We start from the raw sequence: 13,840 nt of genomic DNA, 5'->3' as shown, positions 1-13,840 counted from the left end.
CCTATTGTGTCCGGGAGCATTCGAAGATGAGGAAGAGAAGATCGACGCGTTTGTGAAAGGATTACCGGAAAGAATCCAAGAAGATATAAGTTCACACGAGCCCGCCTCCATACAACAGGCATGTAGAATGGCTCACAAACTAGTGAACCAGATTGAAGAAAGAATTAAAGAACAGACTGCTGAAGAGGCCAAAGTGAAGCAAGTCAAAAGAAAGTGGGAGGAAAATGGTGATAAGAATCACCAATACAACAACAACAGCAATTACAACAATAATCGCAACAATTATCCCAACAATCGCAACATCAATCGCAACTACAACAAACGGCCCAACAACAACAACAACAACAACAACAACAACAACAGCAACTACAACAATCATCCCAACAACAATAATAACCGCAACAACAACAACAATCAGAAGCAGCTATGCCAAAGGTGTGAAAAGTATCACTCGGGGTTCTGCACCAAATTTTGCAACAAGTGTAAAAGAAATGGTCATAGCGCGATGAAGTGTGAGTTCTACGGACCAGGGGTTAATAGAACGAAAGGAACAAATGGTGTCGGAACGAGTAATGGCGGAGCAAGTAGTGTCGGAGCAAGTTATGCCAATGTATTTTGTTATAAATGTGGAAAACCGGGCCACATTATTAGAAATTGCCCGAACCAGGAGAACACGAATGGACAAGGCCGCGGAAGAGTTTTCAATATTAATGCGGCAGAGGCACAGGAAAACCCGGAGCTTGTTACGGGTACATTTCTTATTGACAATAAATCTGCTTACGTTTTATTTGATTCGGGTGCGGATAGAAGCTATATGAGTAGAGATTTTTGTGCTAAATTAAGTTGTCCATTGACGCCTTTGGATAGTAAATTTTTACTCGAATTAGCAAATGGTAAATTAATTTCAGCAGATAATATATGTCGGAATCGAGAAATTAAACTGGTTAGCGAAACATTTAAGATTGATTTGATACCAGTAGAGTTAGGGAGTTTTGATGTGATAATCGGTATGGACTGGTTGAAAGAAGTGAAAGCAGAGATCGTTTGTTACAAAAATGCAATTCGCATTATACGAGAAAAAGGAAAACCCTTAATGGTGTACGGAGAAAAGGGCAACACGAAGCTACATCTTATTAGTAATTTGAAGGCACAAAAACTAATAAGAAAAGGTTGCTATGCTGTTCTAGCACACGCCGAGAAAGTACAAACTGAAGAAAAGAGCATCAATGATGTTCCCATTGCAAAAGAATTTCCCGATGTATTTCCGAAAGAATTACCGGGATTACCCCCACATCGATCCGTTGAATTTCAAATAGATCTTGTACCAGGAGCTGCACCAATAGCTCGTGCTCCTTACAGACTCGCACCCAGCGCGATGAAAGAACTGCAAAGCCAATTACATGAACTTTTAGAGCGTGGTTTCATTCAACCAAGCACATCACCATGGGGAGCTCCTGTTTTGTTTGTCAAGAAGAAGGATGGTACATTTAGGTTGTGTATTGACTACAGAGAGTTGAACAAACTTACCATCAAAAACCGTTATCCACTGCCGAGAATTGATGACTTATTTGATCAACTACAAGGCTCGTCGGTTTATTCGAAGATCGATTTACGTTCTGGATATCATCAAATGCGAGTAAAGGAGGATGATATTCCAAAAACTACTTTTAGGACGCGTTATGGTCATTACGAGTTTATGGTTATGCCGTTTGGATTGACTAACGCACCAGCTGTGTTCATGGACCTTATGAACCGAGTGTGTGGGCTATATCTTGAGAAGTTTGTCATTGTTTTCATCGATGACATACTTATTTACTCAAAGAATGATCAAGAGCACGAAGAACATTTGAGAAAAGTGCTAGAAGTAATGAGGAAAGAAAAACTGTACGCTAAGTTTTCAAAGTGTGCATTTTGGTTGGAAGAAGTTCAATTCCTCGGTCACATAGTGAACAAAGAAGGTATCCAGGTGGACCCGGCAAAGATCGAAACCGTTGAAAAGTGGAAAACCCCAAAAACTCCGAAGCATATACGTCAATTTTTAGGATTGGCTGGTTACTACAGAAGATTCATCCAATATTTCTCCAAAATAGCAAAACCCTTGACTGCATTAACGCATAAAGGGAAGAAATTTGAATGGAAGGATGAACAAGAAAAGGCGTTTCAATTATTGAAGAAAAAGCTAACTACGGCACCTATATTGTCATTGCCTGAAGGGAATGATGATTTTGTGATTTATTGTGACGCATCAAAGCAAGGTCTCGGTTGTGTATTAATGCAACGGACGAAGGTGATTACTTATGCGTCTAGACAATTGAAGATTCACGAGCAAAATTATACGACGCATGATTTGGAATTAGGCGTGGTTGTTTTTGCATTAAAGACTTGGAGGCACTACTTATATGGGGTCAAAAGTATTATATATACCGACCACAAAAGTCTTCAACACATATTTAATCAGAAACAACTGAATATGAGGCAGCGTAGGTGGATTGAATTGTTGAATGATTACGACTTTGAGATTCGTTACCACCCGGGGAAGGCAAATGTGGTAGCCGATGCCTTGAGCAGGAAGGATAGAGAACCCATTCGAGTAAAATCTATGAATATAATGATTCATAATAACCTTACTACTCAAATAAAGGAGGTGCAACAAGGAGTTTTAAAAGAGGGAAATTTAAAGGATGAAATACCCAAAGGATCAGAGAAGCATCTTAATATTCGGGAAGACAGAACCCGGTATAGGGCTGAAAGGATTTGGGTACCAAAATTTGGAGATATGGGAGAAATGGTACTTAGAGAAGCTCATAAAACCAGATACTCAATACATCCTGGAACGGGGAAGATGTACAAGGATCTCAAGAAACATTTTTGGTGGCCGGGTATGAAAGTCGATGTTGCTAAATATGTAGGAGAATGTTTGACGTGTTCTAAGGTCAAAGCTGAGCATCAGAAACCATCAGGTCTACTTCAACAACCCGAAATCCCGGAATGGAAATGGGAAAACATTACCATGGATTTCATCACTAAATTGCCCAGGACTGCAAGTGGTTTTGATACTATTTGGGTAATAGTTGATCGTCTCAACAAATCAGCACACTTCCTGCCAATAAGAGAAGATGACAAGATGGAGAAGTTAGCACGACTGTATTTGAAGGAAGTCGTCTCCAGACATGGAATACCAATCTCTATTATCTCTGATAGGGATGGCAGATTTATTTCAAGATTCTGGCAGACATTACAGCAAGCATTAGGAACTCGTCTAGACATGAGTACTGCCTATCATCCACAAACTGATGGGCAGAGCGAAAGGACGATACAAACGCTTGAAGACATGCTACGAGCATGTGTTATTGATTTCGGAAACAGTTGGGATCGACATCTACCGTTAGCAGAATTTTCCTACAACAACAGCTACCATTCAAGCATTGAGATGGCGCCGTTTGAAGCACTTTATGGTAGAAAGTGCAGGTCTCCGATTTGTTGGAGTGAAGTGGGGGATAGACAGATTACGGGTCCGGAGATAATACAAGAAACTACCGAGAAAATCATCCAAATTCAACAAAGATTGAAAACCGCCCAGAGTCGACAAAAGAGCTACCCGGACAGTAAAAGAAAAGATATAGATTTTGAAATTGGAGAAATGGTCATGCTTAAGGTTTCACCTTGGAAAGGCGTTGTTCGATTTGGTAAACGGGGGAAACTAAATCCAAGGTACATTGGACCATTCAAGATTATAGATCGTGTCGGACCAGTAGTTTACCAACTGGAGCTACCTCAACAACTCGCGGCTGTACATAACACTTTCCACGTCTCAAATTTGAAGAAATGTTTTGCTAAAGAAGATCTCACTATTCCGTTGGACGAAATCCAAATCAATGAAAAACTTCAATTCATTGAAGAACCCGTCAAAATAATGGATCGTGAGGTTAAGAGACTTAAACAAAACAAGATACCGATTGTTAAGGTTTGATGGAATGCTCGTAGAGGACCCGAGTTCACCTGGGAGCGTGAAGATCAGATGAAGAAGAAATACCCGCATTTATTTCCAGAAGATACGTCAACACCTCCAACTGCTTAAAATTTCGGGACGAAATTTATTTAACGGGTAGGTACTGTAGTGACCCGAACTTTTCCATGTTTATATATATATTAAATGAAATTGTTATTTACATGATTAAGTGTTTCCAACATGTTAAGCAATCAAACTTGTTAAGACTTGGTTAATTGAAATAGGTTTCATATAGACAATTGACCACCCAAGTTGACCGGTGATTCACGAACATTAAAACTTGTAAAAACTATATGATGACATATATATGGATATATATATAGTTAACATGATATTATGATAAGTAAACATATCATTAAGTATATTAACAATGAACTACATATGTAAAAACAAGACTACTAACTTAATGATTTTGAAACGAGACATATATGTAACGATTATCGTTGTAACGACATTTAATGTATATATATCATATTAAGAGATATTCATACAACATAATATCATGATATATAATAATTTAAAATCTCATTTGATATTATAAACATTGGGTTAACAACACTTAACAAGATCGTTAACCCAAATGTTTCAAAACAACATTTACATGTAACGACTAACGATGACTTAACGACTCAGTTAAAATGTATATACATGTAGTGTTTTAATATGTATTCATACACTTTTTAAAGACTTCAAGACACTTATCAAAATACTTCTACTTAACAAAATGCTTACAATTACATCCTCGTTCAGTTTCATCAACAATTCTACTCATATGCACCCGTATTCGTACTCGTACAATACACAGCTTTTAGATGTATGTACTATTGGTATATACACTCCAATGATCAGCTCTTAGAAGCCCATGTGAGTCACCTAACACATGTAGGAACCATCATTTGGCAACTAGCATGAAATATCTCATAAAATTACAAAAATATGAGTAATCATTCATGACTTATTTACATGAAAACAAAATTACATATCCTTTATATCTAATCCATACACCAATGACCAAAAACACCTACAAACACTTTCATTCTTCAATTTTCTTCATCTAATTGATCTCTCTCAAGTTCTATCTTCAAGTTCTAAGTGTTCTTCATAAATTCTACAAGTTCTAGTTACATAAAATCAAGAATACTTTCAAGTTTGCTAGCTCACTTCCAATCTTGTAAGGTGATCATCTAACCTCAAGAAATCTTTGTTTCTTACAGTAGGTTATCATTCTAATACAAGGTAATAATCCTATTCAAACTTTGGTTCAATTTCTATGACTATAACAATCTTATTTCAATTGATGATCTTACTTGAACTTGTTTTCGTGTCATGATTCTGCTTCAAGAACTTCGAGCCATCCAAGGATCCGTTGAAGCTAGATCCATTTTTCTCTTTTCCAGTAGGTTTATCCAAGGAACTTAAGGTAGTAATGATGTTCATAACATCATTCGATTCATACATATAAAGCTATCTTATTCGAAGGTTTAAACTTGTAATCACTAGAACATAGTTTAGTTAATTCTAAACTTGTTCGCAAACAAAAGATAATCCTTCTAACTTGACTTTTAAAATCAACTAAACACATGTTATATATCTATATGATATGCTAACTTAATGATTTAAAACCTGGAAACACGAAAAACATTGTAAAACCGGATTTACGCCGTCGTAGTAACACCGCGGGCTGTTTTGGGTTAGTTAATTAAAAACTATGATAAACTTTGATTTAAAAGTTGTTATTTTGAGAAAATGATTTTTATTATGAACATGAAACTATATCCAAAAATTATGGTTATACTCAAAGTGGAAGTATGTTTTCTAAAATGGTCATCTAGACGTCGTTCTTTCGACTGAAATGACTAACTTTACAAAAATGACTTGTAACTTATTTTTCCGAATATAAACCTATACTTTTTCTGTTTAGATTCATAAAATAGAGTTCAATATGAAACCATAGCAATTTGATTCACTCAAAACGGATTTAAAATGAAGAAGTTATGGGTAAAACAAGATTGGATAATTTTTCTCATTTTAGCTACGTGAAAATTGGTAACAAATCTATTCCAACCATAACTTAATCAACTTGTATTGTATATTATGTAATCTTGAGATACCATAGACACGTATACAATGTTTCGACCTATCATGTCGACACATCTATATATATTTCGGAACAACCATAGACACTCTATATGTGAATGTTGGAGTTAGCTATACAGGGTTGAGGTTGATTCCAAAATATATATAGTTTGAGTTGCGATCAATACTGAGATACGTATACACTGGGTCGTGGATTGATTCAAGATAATATTTATCGATTTATTTCTGTACATCTAACTGTGGACAACTAGTTGTAGGTTACTAACGAGGACAGCTGACTTAATAAACTTAAAACATCAAAATATATTAAAAGTGTTGTAAATATATTTTGAACATACTTTGATATATATGTATATATTGTTATAGGTTCGTGAATCAACCAGTGGCCAAGCCTTACTTCCCGACGAAGTAAAAATCTGTGAAAGTGAGTTATAGTCCCACTTTTAAAATCTAATATTTTTGGGATGAGAATACATGCAGGTTTTATAAATGATTTACAAAATAGACACAAGTACGTGAAACTACATTCTATGGTTGAATTATCGAAATCGAATATGCCCCTTTTTATTAAGTCTGGTAATCTAAGAATTAGCGAACAGACACCCTAATTGACGCGAATCCTAAAGATAGATCTATTGGGCCTAACAAACTCCATCCAAAGTACCGGATGCTTTAGTACTTCGAAATTTATATCATATCCGAAGGGTGTCCCGGAATGATGGGGATATTCTTATATATGCATCTTGTTAATGTCGGTTACCAGGTGTTCACCATATGAATGATTTTTATCTCTATGTATGGGATGTGTATTGAAATATGAAATCTTGTGGTCTATTATTATGATTTGATATATATAGGTTAAACCTATAACTCACCAACATTTTTGTTGACGTTTTAAGCATGTTTATTCTCAGGTGATTATTAAGAGCTTCCGCTGTCGCATACTTAAATAAGGACGAGATTTGGAGTCCATGCTTGTATGATATTGTGTAAAAAACTGCATTCAAGAAACTTATTTTGTTGTAACATATTTGTATTGTAAACCATTATGTAATGGTCGTGTGTAAACAGGATATTTTAGATTATCATTATTTGATAATCTACGTAAAGCTTTTTAAACCTTTATTGATGAAATAAAGGTTATGGTTTGTTTTAAAATGAATACAGTCTTTGAAAAACGTCTCATATAGAGGTCAAAACCTCGCAACGAAATCAATTAATATGAAACGTTTTTAATCAATAAGAACGGGACATTTCAATATTACTCGGGGAGGGAGTTAGTACAAGTACCCATTCCTCGTGATCGGATTGATATGCGGGTATATGCTGGTGCAAAGGTTTTGTTGAAAAGAAATAATGTTGCACTTCCATATCAAGGGAATCATCCACAGGTAGAAAGAGGTCAACAACAAGGTAATGTGGGAGGAGGAAACCAAATGACCGATATACAAAGAATAATGTCCCAAACTGAATACCAACGGGCTATGCAACAAGAGTATCAGGCTTGCAATATCATCAAGAATATATCAAAGCCTATTTAGCCTCCCAAGGTAGGAACTACATTCCTACAGAGCCAGTCTATTTTCCTCCGTGGACCAAGGATACGAGACCACCTTTTCCTACCTATGACCCATTTCAAGCATATCAAGATAGATACAATGAACCATGGAACCCCTACTGGTTTCAGAATCAACCCTAGTTTACTTAGTCTTATTTATCTTATTTATTTGTAATGTTGCTATATTTAATACTTATGTTGGTATTTATTAGTTTTTATAATTTTCTAACTTTTATTATTATTTTTTAATAATTTTTGAATGTGGGGTAATATACCAAACTTCAAAAATATGTATATATGTTTGCAGTTTATCTTATGTACACAACAGGGTAAAACAATGCATTTTCAAAGACTGACATTAAGTTCAGCAAAAGCTATTAATTTTGACGACAAGATGCAAAATAAATGTGATGAAACAACAAACGGAATGAACAAATGATGTGCACCATTTATCATTCAACAAAAAAATGCCAATATGTTTGGAAACTTTGGTAAAATTTAATAATTTTTCTACGCTAATCACCCTCAATAATTTAAATTGTTACTGATTTCTTGCAAATGAGGGCATTGCAAGATCTTAAGTGTGGGAAGGGGTTAAATTCTTTCGGATTTTTTAAAAAAAAAAATTTTACACTTGGTTACCATTAATAATACTAGTAACGCAGTAGTTGTATTAGAATCTAGTGCTCTCTGATAATAAAGAACAGCCCTAGTCTTATATACTGACTACCCAATTCTAGTAAAATTTTTCAAAATTTTTAAATAAATGAATTCAAAATCATGTTTATACATATTTATGAACGATAAAACTAGGTGTTAACACCGAAATTATTGTTACCTCGGAAAGGACATAAATTGAGAAACAACCCAAAATGTTAGAATTCATTTAAAATGAAATAGAGGACAATAAAAAACAAAATAAAAGCCAAGTGTGAGAAAATTTACCAAGTTATTTAAAAGATATATAACATATTTTTGTACAAATAATTGAAGATACTTTTGTTTTGGACAAAATTAACTGTTTTACCCGGTAAATTGTAATATATTTGAAAGAAAGATGGATCTACACGATGAATCAATTCTATCATTAAAAGGAAGTAAAGTCTTCCGAAAAAGACACGCGCTTCTTGATTTAGGTCATGAAGTTGTCGTCCAGACCAGCTGTAGGTTGACGAAAAATCTAGAAAAGTCATCACTAAAATCAGCTGGAAATCCACGGACCTCAGCATCAAACAGGGTCGCCAAGTGGTCAGACTTATCCTAACCGTGAGAGGATCTGTCTTGTAAAATGGGGAGGACGCCGTGCAAATTAGCTGGATAAGACTAATGAATCAGATCCCCAGAAAGGATAATCTCCTTAAAGATCAAAAATCAGCTTTTAAGGCTGATATTACTCAATCCTTGAGATTGACCTTAAAGATTGAGAATTAGAAACTCATGGAATTCGATGATATCTAAACTCGAGCTTGAACGAGAAAATATTTTGATCAAATTACAAACCGATTTGTTTTCTAAAAACCCATTTTCATTGCTTTCATTACCATTGAACGTAAAATCCTAGGAATTCACCTGGAATTCATTAGGTCACCTGAACCAAATCGGGTGTCAACCGTAAGAACGGTGGTTGCATAGCATGGTCGAAGACAGGACCTTGTGCCAGACCCAAAAATTATAAGGGTGAGCTTTACTATTGCTCCTACCAAGGATAGTAATTGCATCCGACATGTTATAGACCATAATTAAAAGCATGTCAGGGGACATTGTGTTAACAGTTGCTTGTTCAACACTTTCCTTTACAACCGGACGGTAGTTTATCGAAAGGTAATATACAGAGCAAGTATACTAGATGTGTTGCTTTCCCAATACAAGGTTAGCAAGTGGGTGACACAAAACCGCAAATTTTGAGTTAAAATTTTCAAATCTGAAACCCACCAAACCCACAAAAACAATTTGCAAACACCGGTGAAGGGTTATTCCAAAAAACTTATCTAGGGTAAAAGCTAGAGTTAATTTTCAAAAGATCAAATGTTTTCATAAAGATCTAATTTCCTTAAAGGATCTAAATTTTCATAGTCATGTGGGATTGTAAACCACATCGTTACTACCATTGTTCATACCGTCATGTATAAATCACTGATGTACAAAGTGTGAAGAATAAAGAAGTGATTCTAGTATTTTTATTTCAAGACTATATTGCTTGAGGACAAGCAACGCTCAAGTGTGGGAATATTTGATAATGCTAAAAACGAACACATAATTCATAGCATTATTCCTCAAGAAAGAGAAGCTTTTAGTTTCAATTGTTCTATTTACAAGTGATATTCGTTTAAATATTAAAAGGTGAATACAAAAGGCAGATTCGACGATTTAAAGACGCAAACAACTAAAAAGCTCAAAAGTACAAAGTATGATCCAAGTGGTTCAATTTATTGATGAGAAGCGTCTAGAAATGACAAAAGTACAAGTTACAAAACGCAAAGTACAAGATATTAAATTGTACGCAAGGACGTTTAAAAAATCCGGAACCGGGACCTAATTCAACTTTCAATGCACGACGCAACGGAGCGAAAATTGCAAGTCAACTATGCATATAAATATAATATAATATATAAATAATTCTTAAAATTATATATATATTATATTTATTTATTAAAAAATCCGTCGGCAACCTAGGAGCCAAACTTGGATGAGCTGTAAACCACTACTCCACGATCGCGGAGATGTGAAGGAGAAACCCTTCGAGATCGCGGAGCACACGAAAACTGAAATGGGGCCTATAAAAGGCAACGCATTCGATCGATATTTTACACTTCTTTTTCTTTTCATCATACGTAAAGATATATATATATATATATATATATATATATATATATATATATATATATATATATATATATATATATTATAATTTTAATTTTAATTTTAATTTTAATTCTAATAATAAGGGTATGTTAGCGAATGTTGTAAGGGTGTAAGTCAAAATTCTGTCCGTGTAACGCTACGCTATTTTTAATCACTGTAAGTTATGGTTAATGTTATTTTTAATTTAATGTCTCGTAGCTAAGTTATTATTATGCTTATTTAAGACGAAGTAATCACGATGTTGGGCTAAAAATATTAAGATTGGGTAATTGGGCTTTGTACCATAATTGGGGTTTGGACAAAAGAACGACACTTGTGGAAATTAGACTATGGGCTATTAATGGGCTTTATATTAACTAAATGATACCTCGTTAATTTAATATATAGACTTATAATTTGACGTATTTATATATAACCACATACGCTTGACTGGACACGGTGGGCGGGATATCTATAAATACCAATAATTGTTCATTTTACCAGACACGGAACTGGATTAATAGTTAGTAGACTTGTTGAAACAGGGGTGGATTACATTCAAGGGTAATTGGTGTAATTGTTAACAAAGTAGTAAAACCTTGGTTTACACGCAGTCGATAACCTGGTGTATTCATTAAACAAAGTATTAAAACCTTGTTACAATTCGAATCCCCAATTAGTTGGAATATTTGACTTCGAGAATAAGAATAATTTGGCGAAGACTTCCGCATTTTATGATTATGACTGATGGACTATTATGGACAAATCCGTATGGACATATTGAATAATCCAGGACAAAGAACAATTAACCCATGGGAATAAACTAAAAATCAACACGTCAAACATCATGATTATGGAAGTTTAAATAAGCATAATTCTTTTATTTCATATTTAATTGCACTTTTAATTATCGCACTTTTATTTATTGTCATTGTATTTAATTGCACTTTTAATTATCGTACTCTTTAATTATCGCAATTTTATTTTATCGCAATTTCATTATCGTTATTTATTTTACGCTTTAAATTAAGTTGTATTTATTTTTAATATTTTACATTAGGTTTTAACTGCGACTAAAGTTTTAAAATCGACAAACCGGTCATTAAACGGTAAAAAACCCCCTTTACAATAATAATATTACTTATATATATTGTTGTATTTTTACAAATATAGTTTTTAAATATATAGTGTTAAGCTTGTTTAAGAGATCCCTGTGGAACGAACCGGACTTACTAAAAACTACACTACTGTACGATTAGGTACACTGCCTATAAGTGTTGTAGCAAGGTTTAGGTATATCCACTCTATAAATAAATAAATAACTTGTGTAAAATTGTATCGTATTTAATAGTATTTCCTTGTAAAAATTAATACTATTTCCTAGTACACCTCGCACACATCAAGTTTGTGTCAGAGATTTGATGTGGAAGTTTGAGTAGTGCGTTTCTCGGTTTGCTTTGTCATTTTTGGTGAACAATTTGTAGGTTTAGTCGATGTGGTTAATTGATCTTGCATTCCATCAAGGTTGGATCTTAGTCTGAAAAGGTTTTGGTTTAGCCTGAATCACGGGTCGTGGCTTAAGGGAAAGTAACTCTTTGAATGAGTACTTGAGTGGTTTTGAACGTGTTTTATCAATCAGTGTTTTGTTGGAGTTGACAGATGAACTCTCCGGTCTTGATTGATTTGGTTTATGAGGAAACCATCCGTATTGATCACGAAAATTCGGTGATTTTCCATTTCCCCATAAGTAGGTTCTAAAAATGGTTGATTTAATTTGGTTTGATAACGGGAATCAAGGGTGGAGCTTTACAGGGGCAGGAGGGGGCCCTCGACCCTCTAAAAGTTTTATTAAGTAATGGCATTTTGTAGCGCTTTGAGTTACGAACGTTTGAGCTTTTGAATCAACTAAATCTGAGTCCGTATGAAGAAGATATGACGAAAATGGTGAAGCCGCGCAGATTTTGTTTTCATCAATAATCTACTTCATTCTTTTATATCTCTTGGGCATTTTTACCTTGAAATCAAGTTTAAAACTAAAATTTAAGAAGTTAACTTAAATGATTTACAATTAGGATCGATATTGTCACATAAAATGTGTATAAAATATGCAACTTTGTTCACAAAAGTTAGCGTTTTTTTTCTTGCTAAAAAATATATCACACATTAGAAAAATTTTGGCCCCTCCAACCGCAACGTTCAAGCTCCGCCACTGGTCGGGAATAAATTCGCTCTTTGTCAGAAACAAATTTGTGAGGTTGAGTAACTTTGGGATCTCTGTTGAAGGTGCTTTCTTCTCAACAGTAGGAAAAGAGCATATTGATTCTAAAATCTTCAGTTCATTGAATTATGGAATTTCAACTTGTATACTCATCGACACCATTGTTGGTTTTGAAATTGGTGTCGATTTAGCATCTAATTCATGTTACAAATCTGCAATGTGTTTGTTGAAGTCTTGAGTTAATGTTTGGTTAGCATGATCAACATCAGTGTGAAGATGCAGGATGATCTTAGAATCAAGGTCACATTAAGTCTGCAACCGATTATTTTTTGCTTAAAGAGTCTGAATTGTCTGAGCTAAAAGATTGTTTTCTGATTTAAGTTGATCATTTTCTTGTCGTAGCTTCTCGTTTTGTTCTTCAAGTGTTTCAATTTGAACAGTTTTAATTGCGAGTTTATATTCCCTTTTAATGAGCTTTTCTAGTTCACAATCTTCTAATCCTTCGTTAAAGTTAACTTTGTTAACTGATGTTGGGCTTGTGAAAATTGAGTAAGTGTACAAATATCTTGAAATTGGGCCTGAGTTGAATTTAAATGGGCTACTTCAAAGATGTATGGCTTAGTAAATGGGCTGCTATACCTTCTTGATTACTTGGACTTGTACACCAAATAAACCGTTACAACGCTTTTACAAGTTACAATGCATTTGTAAAAAAGAAATTTGAAATTGCCAGGAATTGATCCTTTGACCTTTAATAAGCAAATCAACAGTCTAAACCATTGAGCCAATAACTCTTTTTCTGATATAATTAAAGGTTTTCAATCGTTTTGTTCTTGTTTATCTTTATTCCAAAATAAAAAAGAATACACTTTTCATTTATCTATATCTATCTATATCTATATTCTATATTATATATAATAACAAAGTCACTTTTAGCTAATCATCTATTATAAAGGCTTAGTTGGCAAAGAAGTGATCATTAGATCCAATCTTAACTTTTAATCTCATGCATTCATTAGCATTGATCACTCATGAAGTTGTGATGTGGTCTAGCGGTTGGTGGCCTGCCTCTTTTGGGAGAGGTCAGGAGTTCGACCCCCGTTGGCTACATATTAAA

The sequence above is a fragment of the Rutidosis leptorrhynchoides genome, chromosome 11 (genome assembly GCF_046630445.1).
Source record: "Rutidosis leptorrhynchoides isolate AG116_Rl617_1_P2 chromosome 11, CSIRO_AGI_Rlap_v1, whole genome shotgun sequence".
Taxonomy (NCBI): Eukaryota; Viridiplantae; Streptophyta; class Magnoliopsida; order Asterales; family Asteraceae; genus Rutidosis; species Rutidosis leptorrhynchoides.
Note: the sequence above shows the minus strand (reverse complement) of the source record.